The sequence below is a fragment of the Xyrauchen texanus genome, chromosome 32, assembly GCF_025860055.1.
Source record: "Xyrauchen texanus isolate HMW12.3.18 chromosome 32, RBS_HiC_50CHRs, whole genome shotgun sequence".
NCBI lineage: Eukaryota > Metazoa > Chordata > Actinopteri > Cypriniformes > Catostomidae > Xyrauchen > Xyrauchen texanus.
In genome coordinates this window covers 234,570-252,500 of record NC_068307.1, presented here as the reverse complement: position 1 = coordinate 252,500, position 17,931 = coordinate 234,570, and the positions used below count along the sequence as shown (strand labels likewise).

Here is a 17,931-nt window from a genome sequence, read left to right as displayed (position 1 = left end):
GGCAAGGGGAACACAATGTCTCGTTCCTTCCATCAGGGAACGGAGGTTACAACAGTATCCATGATGTTCCCCTTTGGTCACACGACGTTGTGTCGATTGTAGTGATACAAGGGGTCCCACTTAAAAACGGCATGCACTAACCCGTGTTACGTGGCAGCTGAGCCATGTGCAAGCAGGCTTTTGCGTGCTAGAGGCATATGACACCCCCAAAGGTGAACCCTCTTAGGTTCCCCGTATCCGTACAGAAACAGGCCACATGACTAGCATGGGACCTGTGTGTGATAGGCTAGGGAAATAGCGTCAACAACCCAGTGAGCTGACCTCTGTTTGGAGACAGCGTTCCCTTTCTGGCATCCGCCAATGCAGACAAACAGCTGCTCAGAGCATCTAAAGCCCTATGTGCGGTCCATGTAGATATGCAAAGCACGTACCGGACACAGCAACGAAGGGGCTGGGTCTGCCTCCTCCCGGGGCAGTGCTTGCAGGTTCACGACCTGGTCCCTGAAGGGGGTCGTAGGAACCTTGGGCACGTAGCCCGGTCGTGGCCTTAGGATAATGTGAGCATCAGCCGGACCGATCTCCAGGCAAGTGTCGCTGACAGAGAACGCTTGCAGGTGCCCAACACTTTTGATGGAAGTGAGCACGAGCAGGAGGGCATCAGAAATGTTAAAGTTATAATAAGGTACGTGAGGCTCTCAGAAGAGACCCCTTGTGTCACTACAATCGACACAACGTCGAGTGAGTGACAGAAGGGGAACTGAACTTTAATCACTGTGGGGCGCTGTGGATGTGTGTCATCGAGGTGTTAAATGAGAGAAGAAGAGATCATGGTGTCATTGGCCAAGTGTGAAGTGTTGCAGTACTTGTAATATATTGATTCGTATTGTAGCTCTTGTCAGAGTGATGCAAAGCAACGAATGAGAATCTGTTTTTATGGTGGAAAGAAAACGTGAAGCGGTACGAGAAACTCTGAAGCTGATCAGACCAGTATATGTGCGTTACATCTCTGGACACAGAAAGAGCACATTTTATAAACCTTTTTTTGGGTTAGAGTCCTCGACTACAAAATGCCCATCCCTACAATATAGTGCATTTACTGTTAGGGGTGTTCACACTCACAGCGTTGATCTCATTTAGAGATTTCCACTGCTCGTACGGCACACCGACACCTTCTGCCGTCTGTATGGTCCTCTTCATCTGACTCGTCCACACCTTCAGATCATGAATATTCTGTGATTGAATAAACTGACCCAACGCCTTAGCAAACTGAACGAGAGAGGGAGCACGAAAGATAGATACTTCAGGACATTCACAACAACTCAGACAAGAAATCATTTGATTATGAATTATTGGCAAATTTTCAGCATTCTCAGAAAAATAAAAACAGGTGTCAGCCTCTGAACAATTTGAAAGAAAATGGATTTCAACTGTAATGAAGAATGTATGTACAACACTTGTTCACAGCTGCACATTCAAATCCACTCCAACTATTTTTTTAACCCTTTAAGCTAGTATGGGCTGCCGAGATTAAATATTACATTTGTTAATCGTCAAAATATGAATAACTTCAGTCTTGATCAACACATAATAGGTGTCGTTTGAAAGTTTAGAAGCTCGACTTTCCAATGCATGTAGATATTATGACCAAAACTGAACACGTGCTTTAAAATCTGCAGATAAATCAGAAGTGTTACATTTTGATCATTTATTAAGAATGTTGCGCTGCACATATTATTGCATTCAGTAAAAACATCAAACTCATCAAATATTCATGTGTCACATGTTGTTGGAAAGATCTCAAAGAGTAAAATACAACCAGACTATTTGTTTTACTCACAGATAAAAATAATAGAGTAATAGCTAAATATGTGTCTTTCACAATTATGTTGGTGTCGCTTATATGATGCGTTTTCACTTATAACTTCACGACAAATATACGGAACATATAATCTCACATATGATTATTTAGAGTCTGTGATTATCTTTCAATCGAGTCCACACACAAGATAATCAGATGTATAGATCATTAGATAATCCACATGAAGCACAATGTTACATATGACCACCAGGAGATGGCGCCAAATACACGACACAGACTCAATGATGACTCAAATGACACAGAATGAAACTCAATCTGTGAAATCTCATGACTAAAATCATGTCTGCATGCTATGCAAACCTTTAGTCATTGTTGTGTTTGCATGTGTAATTAGTTCTTATGTACAATTATTATCTTTTATTTGTTTGGAGAGGCTTTTGGACACTATGATACATTATATTTGTAACGTTGTAACTTTTGATTGATTTGTCGAATCAACACACAATGTTTCTCAGATACAGTCGACATGATTGAGAACAAAACAAATGTTTTTCTGATCCACCTTATTTATACCCAGAGATATATAATGACAAATAAGAAAAATAAGAAAAAATGAAATTTTGGCAAAAATAATTTTTATGCATTTTTCTTAGGCTGAGAGTAGGACCAAACACTTGACCCTCCTTGTTGTTGTTTTAGTATTAAGCCTTTAATTTTGGGAAAGTCACTGAAACAGGAAATCTTTAAAAACACCTTCAGAGCTGAAAGGGTTAAATAAATAAATCACAAGTAGGCACAATTTACATTTGTCTACAAACTACTTCCCAGCACTTAAGTAGAAGTCTTTAGGTTAAAAGGGTTTTAAGATCACATTCACATTTCAAACTTCTGACTGTTTCTGTACCGATGACATTCGGGACAGTACAGATGTCTCACCTCCTTTCCCCTGGCCGAGAGGCCCGAATCACCTCCGATACGACCTTTGACATTCAGGTCACTCTCTCCGTGCCGGCACAGGTAGATGGAGCGCGGCGTGATGTGGATGTTCATGAGGTAGTAAACTATTCGGCTCTGAATGTGATCCTGCACCCGGTTCACCGAGTAGCGGCGGCCCACATCGATGATCTTGATGAAGGAAAGTTCCCTGAACCCAAGACCACACACAGGTGTCAATTCAACAACACCTGAAGGGATTCATTTCACCATGATGACCTCTCACCTGTCCAGCTCCTCGTCCAGCGTCTGATAGGAGTTCTCGTAACACTTGATCCTCTTCAAGAAGTCTGCGACGGCCTCTTCCGTGTTACAGTGCGTGTAGTCCGGACTGCCCAACTTCACTTGCTGTGACACACGTAACTCTCGTTAGAACGGACACAATCACGCCAGACAAGATACTCGGCGCTTCTGATACTCACAACGATGTTCTCTGCGATCACATCTGGGTCTTCACACACAGACTCCACAAAGAACACCTGAGAAAAGAGAGTTTTAGAGAGCTGCGGTCGAAACACAAATGACAAACACAAACGCTGTGGATCGATGCGGCACCTTAAAACCGTTCTTTTCTGCGAATCTGAGGATCGTCTCCCTCCGTTCTCTCGTTGTGTTTGTGGCATCAAAGACCTGAAGATTATCAAATGAAAACAGAAAATGAAGCTGAACAGAAATAATGTTCTAGACTGCGTGTAATTAAGCAGAGCTGAGAACATCTAAAGCAGAGCTCCGTTCTACTCTTTCATTTCTATTTGAATTAGGGCAGTCAAATAAAAATTCTAAATTAGAATATTCGTTGAATTTACAATAGTTTAACAATAATTCACTTTCGGATGCTCAAACAGTGCATTTAAATTTTGGATGTGTGCCAAGAACTGACGATGACTTCAGATCGATCACATTCTTGCGCTAAAAAGGCTTGATGCAGCGCAACTAATACAGTTTAACAGAAAGCAGGAGTCTCAAGATGCTTTTTTAGAAACACATGCTGAATAAACTAAAATAAACAGAAACAAAGATGTTCGTCTAGCATATGTTTACATAGAAGAACAAATGTTTGGTTGCAAAAACGTCCGGTGTGAACAGCCCCTTACAGTTGTTGGAGGTCTTTAGCTGGTGGCGTCTTGTTCTCTTATAAGCATTTCTCAGATTATGAGTTGTTTAAACAATTTGTCAGGAAAGAAGTCTCAAGATCCTCACGTTTATTTCCAATCTGATTGAACAGCCCCTGACCTGTTGTGTTTCATCTGATTGAACAGCGCCTGACCTGTTGTGTTTCATCTGATTGAACAGCCCCTGACCTTTTGTGTTTCGTCTGATTGAACAGCCCCTGACCTGTTGTGTTTCATCTGATTGAACAGCCCCTGACCTGTTGTGTTTCGTCTGATTGAACAGCCCCTGACCTGTTGTGTTTCGTCTGATTGAACAGCCCCTGAGTTGTTGTGTTTCATCTGATTGAACAGCCCCTGACCTGTTGTGTTTCGTCTGATTGAACAGCCCCTGACCTGTTGTGTTTCGTCTGATTGAACAGCTCCTGACCTGTTGTGTTTCGTCTGATTGAACAGCCCCTGACCTGTTGTGTTTCGTCTGATTGAACAGCCCCTGACCTGTTGTGTTTCGTCTGATTGAGCAGCCCCTGACCTGTTGTGTTTCGTCTAGATTGAACAGCCCCTGACCTGTTGTGTTTCGGTCTGATTGAACAGCCCCTGAGTTGTTGTGTTTCGTCTGATTGAACAGCCCCTGACCTGTTGTGTTGCGTATCATTGAACAGCCCCTGAGTTGTTGTGTTTCATCTGATTGAACAGCCCCTGACCTGTACTCATATTCTGAGCCGCTTCACCCCCGAGTTCAGCCGGATAAATCTGATATCTGTGAATATTGCAACTCTACATGCAACTGTACTGAATAAAACACAATTATTATTATGAAGCTTGAGTCTGGAGTAGAAATCAGTGCAAGTGTGACATCATGTGAACTCTATTGAAGACAGACTAAAACTTAAAACTTAAAATGCTCTTTTTTTAACAGCCAGTAATGTTCTTTGCAATAATATAACGGTGCTGAATGGTTAATGTATTCAGTGCGCCCTCTTGTGGACCAAGCAAACAACGTCAATTTTAAAATATTTAAAATTTGAATATTGAAAGTCTCTGCTCAATTGACAGCCCTAATTTGAATGATGTTTCCTCACCGCCACCTGGCCGCCTTCATCTGTGAGATACTGCCTGACGTCATTGAGCGCTGCCAGTGCACACTGTCTAAAAGAGATGAGTAATCACATGAGATATTGAGATCAGATGCCACATAAAGACACTAAACAACCAGCAACTTTAAATGTACAGTAAAATTAGACATTTTATCATAATTAGTCCATAATAAGAGATAAACTGGATGGTAGCAATGGGCGATATGACCATATTTACTGTGCAGAGATTTCACAGTATTGTGTAGATAGTGATACTGTATGTAATTATCGATGTGCACGGCGTGTGCATAGCCATCAGTGGGCAGGACTTCACGTCAGATCTGTTTTACCACCTCAAAATGAAGCATAAAAAAGAATATTATGAAAGCCAAAAGATGAGCTCTGTATTAATTCGGTCAAACAAAATGTTTGCAAGAAGTTTTTCATTCATGTGATGTGTATTTTCTGAAAGTGTTTATGTGATGTGTATTTTCTGTAAGTGTTTATATTTATGTGACGTGTATTTTCTGTAAGTGTTTATATTTATGTGTTGTGTATTTTCTGTAAGTGTTTATATTTATGTGATGTGTATTTTCTGAAAGTGTTTATGTGATGTGTACTTTCTGTAAGTGTTTATATTTATGTGATGTGTATTTTCTGTAAGTGTTTATGTGATGTGTATTTTCTGTAAGTGTTTATGTGATGTGTATTTTCTGTAAGTGTTTATATTTATGTGATGTGTATTTTCTGTAAGTGTTTATATTTATGTGATGTGTATTTTCTGAAAGTGTTTATGTGATGTGTATTTTCTGTAAGTGTTTATATTTATGTGATGTGTATTTTCTGTAAGTGTATATTTATGTGTTGTGTATTTTCTGTAAGTGTTTATGTGATGTGTATTTTCTGTAAGTGTTTATATTTATGTGATGTGTATTTTCTGTAAGTGTATATTTATGTGATGTGTATTTTCTGTAAGTGTTTATATTTATGTGATGTGTATTTTCTGTAAGTGTTTATATTTATGTGATGTTGATTTTCTGTAAGTGTTTATGTGATGTGTATTTTCTGTAAGTGTTTATATTTATGTGATGTTTATTTTCTGTAAGTGTTTATATTTATGTGATGTTTATTTTCTGTAAGTGTTTATATTTATGTGATGTGTATTTTCTGTAAGTGTTTATATTTATGTGATGTTTATTTTCTGTAAGTGTTTATATTTATGTGATGTTGATTTTCTGTAAGTGTTTATGTGATGTGTATTTTCTGTAAGTGTTTATATTTATGTGATGTGTATTTTCTGTAAGTGTTTATATTTATGTGATGTTTATTTTCTGTAAGTGTTTATATTTATGTGATGTTGATTTTCTGTAAGTGTTTATATTTATGTGATGTGTATTTTCTGTAAGTGTTTATATTTATGTGATGTGTATTTTCTGTAAGTGTTTATATTTATGTGATGTGTATTTTCTGTAAGTGTTTATATTTATGTGATGTGTATTTTCTGTAAGTGTTTATATTTATGTGATGTGTATTTTCTGTAAGTGTTTATATTTATGTGATGTGTATTTTCTGTAAGTGTTTATATTTATGTGTTGTGTATTTTCTGTAAGTGTTTATATTTATGTGTTGTGTATTTTCTGTAAGTGTTTATATTTATGTGTTGTGTATTTTCTGTAAGTGTTTATATTTATGTGATGTGTATTTTCTATAAGTGTTTATATTTATGTGTTTATTTTCTGTAAGTGTTTATATTTATGTGTTGTGTATTTTCTGTAAGTGTTTATATTTATGTGTTGTGTATTTTCTGTAAGTGTTTATATTTATGTGTTGTGTATTTTCTGTAAGTGTTTATATTTATGTGATGTGTATTTTCTGTAAATGTTTATGTGATGTGTATTTTCTGTAAGTGTTTATATTTATGTGATGTGTATTTTCTGTAAGTGTTTATATTTATGTGATGTGTATTTTCTGAAAGTGTTTATGTGATGTGTATTTTCTGTAAGTGTTTATATTTATGTGATGTGTATTTTCTGTAAGTGTTTATATTTATGTGTTGTGTATTTTCTGTAAGTGTTTATATTTATGTGATGTGTATTTTCTGTAAGTGTTTATATTTATGTGTTGTGTATTTTCTGTAAGTGTTTATGTGATGTGAATTTTCTGTAAGTGTTTATATTTATGTGATGTGTATTTTCTGTAAGTGTTTATATTTATGTGATGTGTATTTTCTGTAAGTGTTTATATTTATGTGATGTGTATTTTCTGTAAGTGTTTATATTTATGTGATGTGTATTTTCTGTAAGTGTTTATATTTATGTGTTGTGTATTTTCTGTAAGTGTTTATATTTATGTGATGTGTATTTTCTGTAAGTGTTTATATTTATGTGTTTATTTTCTGTAAGTGTTTATATTTATGTGTTGTGTATTTTCTGTAAGTGTTTATATTTATGTGTTGTGTATTTTCTGTAAGTGTTTATATTTATGTGATGTGTATTTTCTGTAAGTGTTTATATTTATGTGTTGTGTATTTTCTGTAAGTGTTTATATTTATGTGATGTGTATTTTCTGTAAGTGTTTATATTTATGTGATGTTTATTTTCTGTAAGTGTTTATATTTATGTGATGTTTATTTTCTGTAAGTGTTTATGTGATGTTTATTTTCTGTAAGTGTTTATATTTATGTGATGTGTATTTTCTGTAAGTGTTTATATTTATGTGATGTGTATTTTCTGAAAGTGTTTATGTGATGTGTATTTTCTGAAAGTGTTTATGTGATGTGTATTTTCTGTAAGTGTTTATATTTATGTGATGTTTATTTTCTGTAAGTGTTTATATTTATGTGATGTGTATTTTCTGTAAGTGTTTATATTTATGTGATGTGTATTTTCTGTAAGTGTTTATATTTATGTGATGTGTATTTTCTGTAAGTGTTTATGTGATGTGTATTTTCTGTAAGTGTATATTTATGTGATGTGTATTTTCTGTAAGTGTTTATATTTATGTGATGTTGATTTTCTGTAAGTGTTTATATTTATGTGATGTTTATTTTCTGTAAGTGTTTATATTTATGTGATGTTTATTTTCTGTAAGTGTTTATATTTATGTGATGTGTATTTTCTGTAAGTGTTTATATTTATGTGATGTTTATTTTCTGTAAGTGTTTATATTTATGTGATGTTGATTTTCTGTAAGTGTTTATGTGATGTGTATTTTCTGTAAGTGTTTATATTTATGTGATGTTTATTTTCTGTAAGTGTTTATATTTATGTGATGTTGATTTTCTGTAAGTGTTTATATTTATGTGATGTGTATTTTCTGTAAGTGTTTATATTTGTGATGTGTATTTTCTGTAAGTGTTTATATTTATGTGATGTGTATTTTCTGTAAGTGTTTATATTTATGTGATGTGTATTTTCTGTAAGTGTTTATATTTATGTGATGTGTATTTTCTGTAAGTGTTTATATTTATGTGATGTGTATTTTCTGTAAGTGTTTATATTTATGTGTTGTGTATTTTCTGTAAGTGTTTATATTTATGTGTTGTGTATTTTCTGTAAGTGTTTATATTTATGTGTTGTGTATTTTCTGTAAGTGTTTATATTTATGTGTTGTGTATTTTCTGTAAGTGTTTATATTTATGTGATGTGTATTTTCTATAAGTGTTTATATTTATGTGTTTATTTTCTGTAAGTGTTTATATTTATGTGTTGTGTATTTTCTGTAAGTGTTTATATTTATGTGTTGTGTATTTTCTGTAAGTGTTTATATTTATGTGTTGTGTATTTTCTGTAAGTGTTTATATTTATGTGATGTGTATTTTCTGTAAATGTTTATGTGATGTGTATTTTCTGTAAGTGTTTATATTTATGTGATGTGTATTTTCTGTAAGTGTTTATATTTATGTGATGTGTATTTTCTGAAAGTGTTTATGTGATGTGTATTTTCTGTAAGTGTTTATATTTATGTGATGTGTATTTTCTGTAAGTGTTTATATTTATGTGTTGTGTATTTTCTGTAAGTGTTTATATTTATGTGATGTGTATTTTCTGTAAGTGTTTATATTTATGTGTTGTGTATTTTCTGTAAGTGTTTATGTGATGTGAATTTTCTGTAAGTGTTTATATTTATGTGATGTGTATTTTCTGTAAGTGTTTATATTTATGTGATGTGTATTTTCTGTAAGTGTTTATATTTATGTGATGTGTATTTTCTGTAAGTGTTTATATTTATGTGATGTGTATTTTCTGTAAGTGTTTATATTTATGTGTTGTGTATTTTCTGTAAGTGTTTATATTTATGTGATGTGTATTTTCTGTAAGTGTTTATATTTATGTGTTTATTTTCTGTAAGTGTTTATATTTATGTGTTGTGTATTTTCTGTAAGTGTTTATATTTATGTGTTGTGTATTTTCTGTAAGTGTTTATATTTATGTGTTGTGTATTTTCTGTAAGTGTTTATATTTATGTGATGTGTATTTTCTGTAAGTGTTTATATTTATGTGTTGTGTATTTTCTGTAAGTGTTTATATTTATGTGATGTGTATTTTCTGTAAGTGTTTATATTTATGTGATGTTTATTTTCTGTAAGTGTTTATATTTATGTGATGTTTATTTTCTGTAAGTGTTTATGTGATGTTTATTTTCTGTAAGTGTTTATATTTATGTGATGTGTATTTTCTGTAAGTGTTTATATTTATGTGATGTGTATTTTCTGAAAGTGTTTATGTGATGTGTATTTTCTGAAAGTGTTTATGTGATGTGTATTTTCTGTAAGTGTTTATATTTATGTGATGTTTATTTTCTGTAAGTGTTTATATTTATGTGATGTGTATTTTCTGTAAGTGTTTATATTTATGTGATGTGTATTTTCTGTAAGTGTTTATATTTATGTGATGTGTATTTTCTGTAAGTGTTTATGTGATGTGTATTTTCTGTAAGTGTATATTTATGTGATGTGTATTTTCTGTAAGTGTTTATATTTATGTGATGTTGATTTTCTGTAAGTGTTTATATTTATGTGATGTTTATTTTCTGTAAGTGTTTATATTTATGTGATGTGTATTTTCTGTAAGTGTTTATATTTATGTGATGTGTATTTTCTGTAAGTGTTTATATTTATGTGATGTGTATTTTCTGAAAGTGTTTATGTGATGTGTATTTTCTGAAAGTGTTTATGTGATGTGTATTTTCTGTAAGTGTTTATATTTATGTGATGTGTATTTTCTGTAAGTGTTTATATTTATGTGATGTGTATTTTCTGTAAGTGTTTATATTTATGTGATGTTTATTTTCTGAAAGTGTTTATGTGATGTGTATTTTCTGTAAGTGTTTATATTTATGTGATGTTTATTTTCTGTAAGTGTTTATATTTATGTGATGTGTATTTTCTGTAAGTGTTTATATTTATGTGATGTGTATTTTCTGTAAGTGTTTATATTTATGTGATGTGTATTTTCTGTAAGTGTTTATATTTATGTGATGTGTATTTTCTGTAAGTGTTTATGTGATGTGTATTTTCTGTTAGTGTTTATATTTATGTGATGTGTATTTTCTGTAAGTGTTTATATTTATGTGATGTGTATTTTCTGTAAGTGTTTATATTTATGTGATGTGTATTTTCTGTAAGTGTTTATATTTATGTGATGTTTATTTTCTGTAAGTGTTTATATTTATGTGATGTGTATTTTCTGTAAGTGTTTATATTTATGTGATGTGTATTTTCTGTAAGTGTTTATATTTATGTGATGTGTATTTTCTGTAAGTGTTTATATTTATGTGATGTGTATTTTCTGAAAGTGTTTATGTGATGTGTATTTTCTGTTAGTGTTTATATTTATGTGATGTGTATTTTCTGTTAGTGTTTATATTTATGTGATGGGTATTTTCTGTAAGTGTTTATATTTATGTGATGTGTATTTTCTGTAAGTGTTTATATTTATGTGATGTGTATTTTCTGTAAGTGTTTATATTTATGTGATGTGTATTTTCTGTAAGTGTTTATATTTATGTGATGTGTATTTTCTGAAAGTGTTTATGTGATGTGTATTTTCTGTTAGTGTTTATATTTATGTGATGTGTATTTTCTGTAAGTGTTTATATTTATGTGATGTGTATTTTCTGTAAGTGTTTATATTTATGTGATGTGTATTTTCTGAAAGTGTTTATGTGATGTGTATTTTCTGTAAGTGTTTATATTTATGTGATGTGTATTTTCTGTAAGTGTTTATATTTATGTGATGTTGATTTTCTGTAAGTGTTTATATTTATGTGATGTTTATTTTCTGTAAGTGTTTATATTTATGTGATGTGTATTTTCTGTAAGTGTTTATATTTATGTGATGTGTATTTTCTGTAAGTGTTTATATTTATGTGATGTGTATTTTCTGTAAGTGTTTATATTTATGTGATGTGTATTTTCTGAAAGTGTTTATGTGATGTGTATTTTCTGAAAGTGTTTATGTGATGTGTATTTTCTGTAAGTGTTTATATTTATGTGATGTGTATTTTCTGTAAGTGTTTATATTTATGTGATGTGTATTTTCTGAAAGTGTTTATGTGATGTGTATTTTCTGTAAGTGTTTATATTTATGTGATGTTTATTTTCTGTAAGTGTTTATATTTATGTGATGTTTATTTTCTGTAAGTGTTTATATTTATGTGATGTGTATTTTCTGTAAGTGTTTATATTTATGTGATGTGTATTTTCTGTAAGTGTTTATATTTATGTGATGTGTATTTTCTGTAAGTGTTTATATTTATGTGATGTGTATTTTCTGTAAGTGTTTATATTTATGTGATGTGTATTTTCTGAAAGTGTTTATGTGATGTGTATTTTCTGTAAGTGTTTATATTTATGTGATGTGTATTTTCTGTAAGTGTTTATATTTATGTGATGTTTATTTTCTGTAAGTGTTTATATTTATGTGATGTGTATTTTCTGTAAGTGTTTATATTTATGTGATGTGTATTTTCTGAAAGTGTTTATGTGATGTGTATTTTCTGTTAGTGTTTATATTTATGTGATGTGTATTTTCTGTTAGTGTTTATATTTATGTGATGTGTATTTTCTGTAAGTGTTTATATTTATGTGATGTGTATTTTCTGTAAGTGTTTATATTTATGTGATGTGTATTTTCTGTAAGTGTTTATATTTATGTGATGTGTATTTTCTGTAAGTGTTTATATTTATGTGATGTGTATTTTCTGAAAGTGTTTATGTGATGTGTATTTTCTGTTAGTGTTTATATTTATGTGATGTGTATTTTCTGTAAGTGTTTATATTTATGTGATGTGTATTTTCTGTAAGTGTTTATATTTATGTGATGTGTATTTTCTGAAAGTGTTTATGTGATGTGTATTTTCTGTAAGTGTTTATATTTATGTGATGTGTATTTTCTGAAAGTGTTTATATGATGTGTATTTTCTGTAAGTGTTTATATTTATGTGATGTGTATTTTCTGTAAGTGTTTATATTTATGTGATGTGTATTTTCTGAAAGTGTTTATGTGATGTGTATTTTCTGTAAGTGTTTATATTTATGTGATGTGTATTTTCTGTAAGTGTTTATATTTATGTGATGTTTATTTTCTGTAAGTGTTTATATTTATGTGATGTTTATTTTCTGTAAGTGTTTATGTGATGTGTATTTTCTGTAAGTGTTTATATTTATGTGATGTTTATTTTCTGTAAGTGTTTATATTTATGTGATGTGTATTTTCTGTAAGTGTTTATATTTATGTGATGTGTATTTTCTGAAAGTGTTTATAATTATGTCATGTGTATTTTCTGAAAGTGTTTATATTTATGTGATGTGTATTTTCTGTAAGTGTTTATATTTATGTGATGTGTATTTTCTGTAAGTGTTTATATTTATGTGATGTGTATTTTCTGTAAGTGTTTATATTTATGTGATGTGTATTTTCTGTAAGTGTTTATATTTATGTGATGTGTATTTTCTGTAAGTGTTTATATTTATGTGATGTGTATTTTCTGAAAGTGTTTATGTGATGTGTATTTTCTGTAAGTGTTTATATTTATGTGATGTGTATTTTCTGTAAGTGTTTATATTTATGTGATGTGTATTTTCTGTAAGTGTTTATATTTATGTGATGTGTATTTTCTGTAAGTGTTTATATTTATGTGATGTGTATTTTCTGTAAGTGTTTATATTTATGTGATGTGTATTTTCTGTAAGTGTTTATATTTATGTGATGTGTATTTTCTGTAAGTGTTTATATTTATGTGATGTGTATTTTCTGTAAGTGTTTATATTTATGTGATGTGTATTTTCTGTAAGTGTTTATATTTATGTGATGTGTATTTTCTGTAAGTGTTTATATTTATGTGATGTGTATTTTCTGAAAGTGTTTATGTGATGTGTATTTTCTGTAAGTGTTTATATTTATGTGATGTGTATTTTCTGTAAGTGTTTATATTTATGTGATGTGTATTTTCTGAAAGTGTTTATGTGATGTGTATTTTCTGTAAGTGTTTATATTTATGTGATGTGTATTTTCTGTAAGTGTTTATATTTATGTGATGTTTATTTTCTGTAAGTGTTTATATTTATGTGATGTTTATTTTCTGTAAGTGTTTATATTTATGTGATGTGTATTTTCTGTAAGTGTTTATATTTATGTGATGTGTATTTTCTGTAAGTGTTTATATTTATGTGATGTGTATTTTCTGAAAGTGTTTATGTGATGTGTATTTTCTGAAAGTGTTTATGTGATGTGTATTTTCTGTAAGTGTTTATATTTATGTGATGTGTATTTTCTGTAAGTGTTTATATTTATGTGATGTGTATTTTCTGTAAGTGTTTATATTTATGTGATGTGTATTTTCTGAAAGTGTTTATGTGATGTGTATTTTCTGTAAGTGTTTATATTTATGTGATGTTTATTTTCTGTAAGTGTTTATATTTATGTGATGTTTATTTTCTGTAAGTGTTTATATTTATGTGATGTTTATTTTCTGTAAGTGTTTATATTTATGTGATGTGTATTTTCTGTAAGTGTTTATATTTATGTGATGTGTATTTTCTGTAAGTGTTTATATTTATGTGATGTGTATTTTCTGTAAGTGTTTATATTTATGTGATGTGTATTTTCTGAAAGTGTTTATGTGATGTGTATTTTCTGTAAGTGTATTTTATGAAGTGTTTATGTGATGTGTATTTTCTGTAAGTGTTTATATTTATGTGATGTTTATTTTCTGTAAGTGTTTATATTTATGTGATGTTTATTTTCTGTAAGTGTTTATATTTATGTGATGTGTATTTTCTGTAAGTGTTTATATTTATGTGATGTGTATTTTCTGTAAGTGTTTATATTTATGTGATGTGTATTTTCTGAAAGTGTTTATGTGATGTGTATTTTCTGTAAGTGTTTAAATTTATGTGATGTGTATTTTCTGTAAGTGTTTATATTTATGTGATGTGTATTTTCTGTAAGTGTTTATATTTATGTGATGTTTATTTTCTGTAAGTGTTTATATTTATGTGATGTGTATTTTCTGTAAGTGTTTATATTTATGTGATGTTTATTTTCTGTAAGTGTTTATATTTATGTGATGTGTATTTTCTGTAAGTGTTTATATTTATGTGATGTGTATTTTCTGAAAGTGTTTATGTGATGTGTATTTTCTGTAAGTGTTTATATTTATGTGATGTGTATTTTCTGAAAGTGTTTATGTGATGTGTATTTTCTGTTACTGTTTATATTTATGTGATGTGTATTTTCTGTAAGTGTTTATATTTATGTGATGTGTATTTTCTGTAAGTGTTTATATTTATGTGATGTGTATTTTCTGAAAGTGTTTATGTGATGTGTATTTTCTGTAAGTGTTTATATTTATGTGATGTGTATTTTCTGTAAGTGTTTATATTTATGTGATGTGTATTTTCTGAAAGTGTTTATGTGATGTGTATTTTCTGTAAGTGTTTATATTTATGTGATGTGTATTTTCTGTAAGTGTTTATATTTATGTGATGTGTATTTTCTGTAAGTGTTTATATTTATGTGATGTTTATTTTCTGTAAGTGTTTATATTTATGTGATGTTTATTTTCTGTAAGTGTTTATGTGATGTGTATTTTCTGTAAGTGTTTATATTTATGTGATGTGTATTTTCTGTAAGTGTTTATATTTATGTGATGTTTATTTTCTGTAAGTGTTTATATTTATGTGATGTGTATTTTCTGAAAGTGTTTATGTGATGTGTATTTTCTGTAAGTGTTTATATTTATGTGATGTGTATTTTCTGTAAGTGTTTATATTTACGTGATGTGTATTTTCTGTAAGTGTTTATATTTACGTGATGTGTATTTTCTGTAAGTGTTTATATTTATGTGATGTTGATTTTCTGTAAGTGTTTATATTTATGTGATGTTTATTTTCTGTAAGTGTTTATATTTATGTGATGTGTATTTTCTGTAAGTGTTTATATTTATGTGATGTGTATTTTCTGTAAGTGTTTATATTTATGTGATGTGTATTTTCTGTAAGTGTTTATATTTATGTGATGTGTATTTTCTGTAAGTGTTTATATTTATGTGATGTGTATTTTCTGAAAGTGTTTATATTTATGTGATGTGTATTTTCTGAAAGTGTTTATGTGATGTGTATTTTCTGAAAGTGTTTATGTGATGTGTATTTTCTGTAAGTGTTTATATTTATGTGATGTGTATTTTCTGTAAGTGTTTATATTTATGTGATGTGTATTTTCTGAAAGTGTTTATATTTATGTGATGTGTATTTTCTGAAAGTGTTTATGTGATGTTTATTTTCTGTAAGTGTTTATATTTATGTGATGTTTATTTTCTGTAAGTGTTTATATTTATGTGATGTTTATTTTCTGTAAGTGTTTATATTTATGTGATGTGTATTTTCTGTAAGTGTTTATATTTATGTGATGTGTATTTTCTGAAAGTGTTTATGTGATGTGTATTTTCTGTAAGTGTTTATATTTATGTGATGTGTATTTTCTGTAAGTGTTTATATTTATGTGATGTGTATTTTCTGTAAGTGTTTATATTTATGTGATGTGTATTTTCTGAAAGTGTTTATGTGATGTGTATTTTCTGAAAGTGTTTATGTGATGTTTATTTTCTGTAAGTGTTTATATTTATGTGATGTTTATTTTCTGTAAGTGTTTATATTTATGTGATGTTTATTTTCTGTAAGTGTTTATATTTATGTGATGTTTATTTTCTGTAAGTGTTTATATTTATGTGATGTGTATTTTCTGTAAGTGTTTATATTTATGTGATGTGTATTTTCTGTAAGTGTTTATATTTATGTGATGTTTATTTTCTGAAAGTGTTTATATTTATGTGATGTGTATTTTCTGTAAGTGTTTATATTTATGTGATGTGTATTTTCTGTAAGTGTTTATATTTATGTGATGTGTATTTTCTGTAAGTGTTTATATTTATGTGATGTGTATTTTCTGTAAGTGTTTATATTTATGTGATGTTTATTTTCTGTAAGTGTTTATATTTATGTGATGTTTATTTTCTGTAAGTGTTTATATTTATGTGATGTGTATTTTCTGTAAGTGTTTATATTTATGTGATGTGTATTTTCTGTAAGTGTTTATATTTATGTGATGTGTATTTTCTGAAAGTGTTTATGTGATGTGTATTTTCTGTAAGTGTTTATATTTATGTGATGTGTATTTTCTGTAAGTGTTTATATTTATGTGATGTGTATTTTCTGTAAGTGTTTATATTTATGTGATGTGTATTTTCTGAAAGTGTTTATGTGATGTGTATTTTCTGTAAGTGTTTATATTTATGTGATGTTTATTTTCTGTACGTGTTTATATTTATGTGATGTTTATTTTCTGTAAGTGTTTATATTTATGTGATGTTTATTTTCTGTAAGTGTTTATATTTATGTGATGTGTATTTTCTGAAAGTGTTTATGTGATGTGTATTTTCTGTAAGTGTTTATATTTATGTGATGTGTATTTTCTGTAAGTGTTTATATTTATGTGATGTTTATTTTCTGTAAGTGTTTATATTTATGTGATGTTTATTTTCTGTAAGTGTTTATATTTATGTGATGTTTATTTTCTGTAAGTGTTTATATTTATGTGATGTGTATTTTCTGTAAGTGTTTATATTTATGTGATGTGTATTTTCTGAAAGTGTTTATAATTATGTCATGTGTATTTTCTGAAAGTGTTTATATTTATGTGATGTGTATTTTCTGAAAGTGTTTATATTTATGTGATGTGTATTTTCTGAAAGTGTTTATGTGATGTGTATTTTCTGTAAGTGTTTATATTTATGTGATGTGTATTTTCTGTAAGTGTTTATATTTATGTGATGTGTATTTTCTGTAAGTGTTTATATTTATGTGATGTGTATTTTCTGAAAGTGTTTATGTGATGTGTATTTTCTGTAAGTGTTTATATTTATGTGATGTGTATTTTCTGTAAGTGTTTATATTTATGTGATGTGTATTTTCTGTAAGTGTTTATATTTATGTGATGTGTATTTTCTGTAAGTGTTTATATTTATGTGATGTGTATTTTCTGTAAGTGTTTATATTTATGTGATGTGTATTTTCTGTAAAGTGTTTATATTTATGTGATGTGTATTTTCTGTAAGTGTTTATATTTATGTGATGTGTATTTTCTGTAAGTGTTTATATTTATGTGATGTGTATTTTCTGAAAGTGTTTATGTGATGTGTATTTTCTGTAAGTGTTTATATTTATGTGATGTGTATTTTCTGTAAGTGTTTATATTTATGTGATGTGTATTTTCTGTAAGTGTTTATATTTATGTGATGTGTATTTTCTGAAAGTGTTTATGTGATGTGTATTTTCTGTAAGTGTTTATATTTATGTGATGTGTATTTTCTGAAAGTGTTTATGTGATGTGTATTTTCTGTAAGTGTTTATATTTATGTGATGTGTATTTTCTGT

General features: G+C 29.3%; 1 pseudogene; it reads right to left on the bottom strand.

The window, feature by feature from the left end:
* The window catches only part of LOC127626077 (6-phosphofructo-2-kinase/fructose-2,6-bisphosphatase 4-like), a 46,614-nt pseudogene that overhangs the window by 6,059 nt on the left and 22,624 nt on the right, over positions 1 to 17,931 (bottom strand).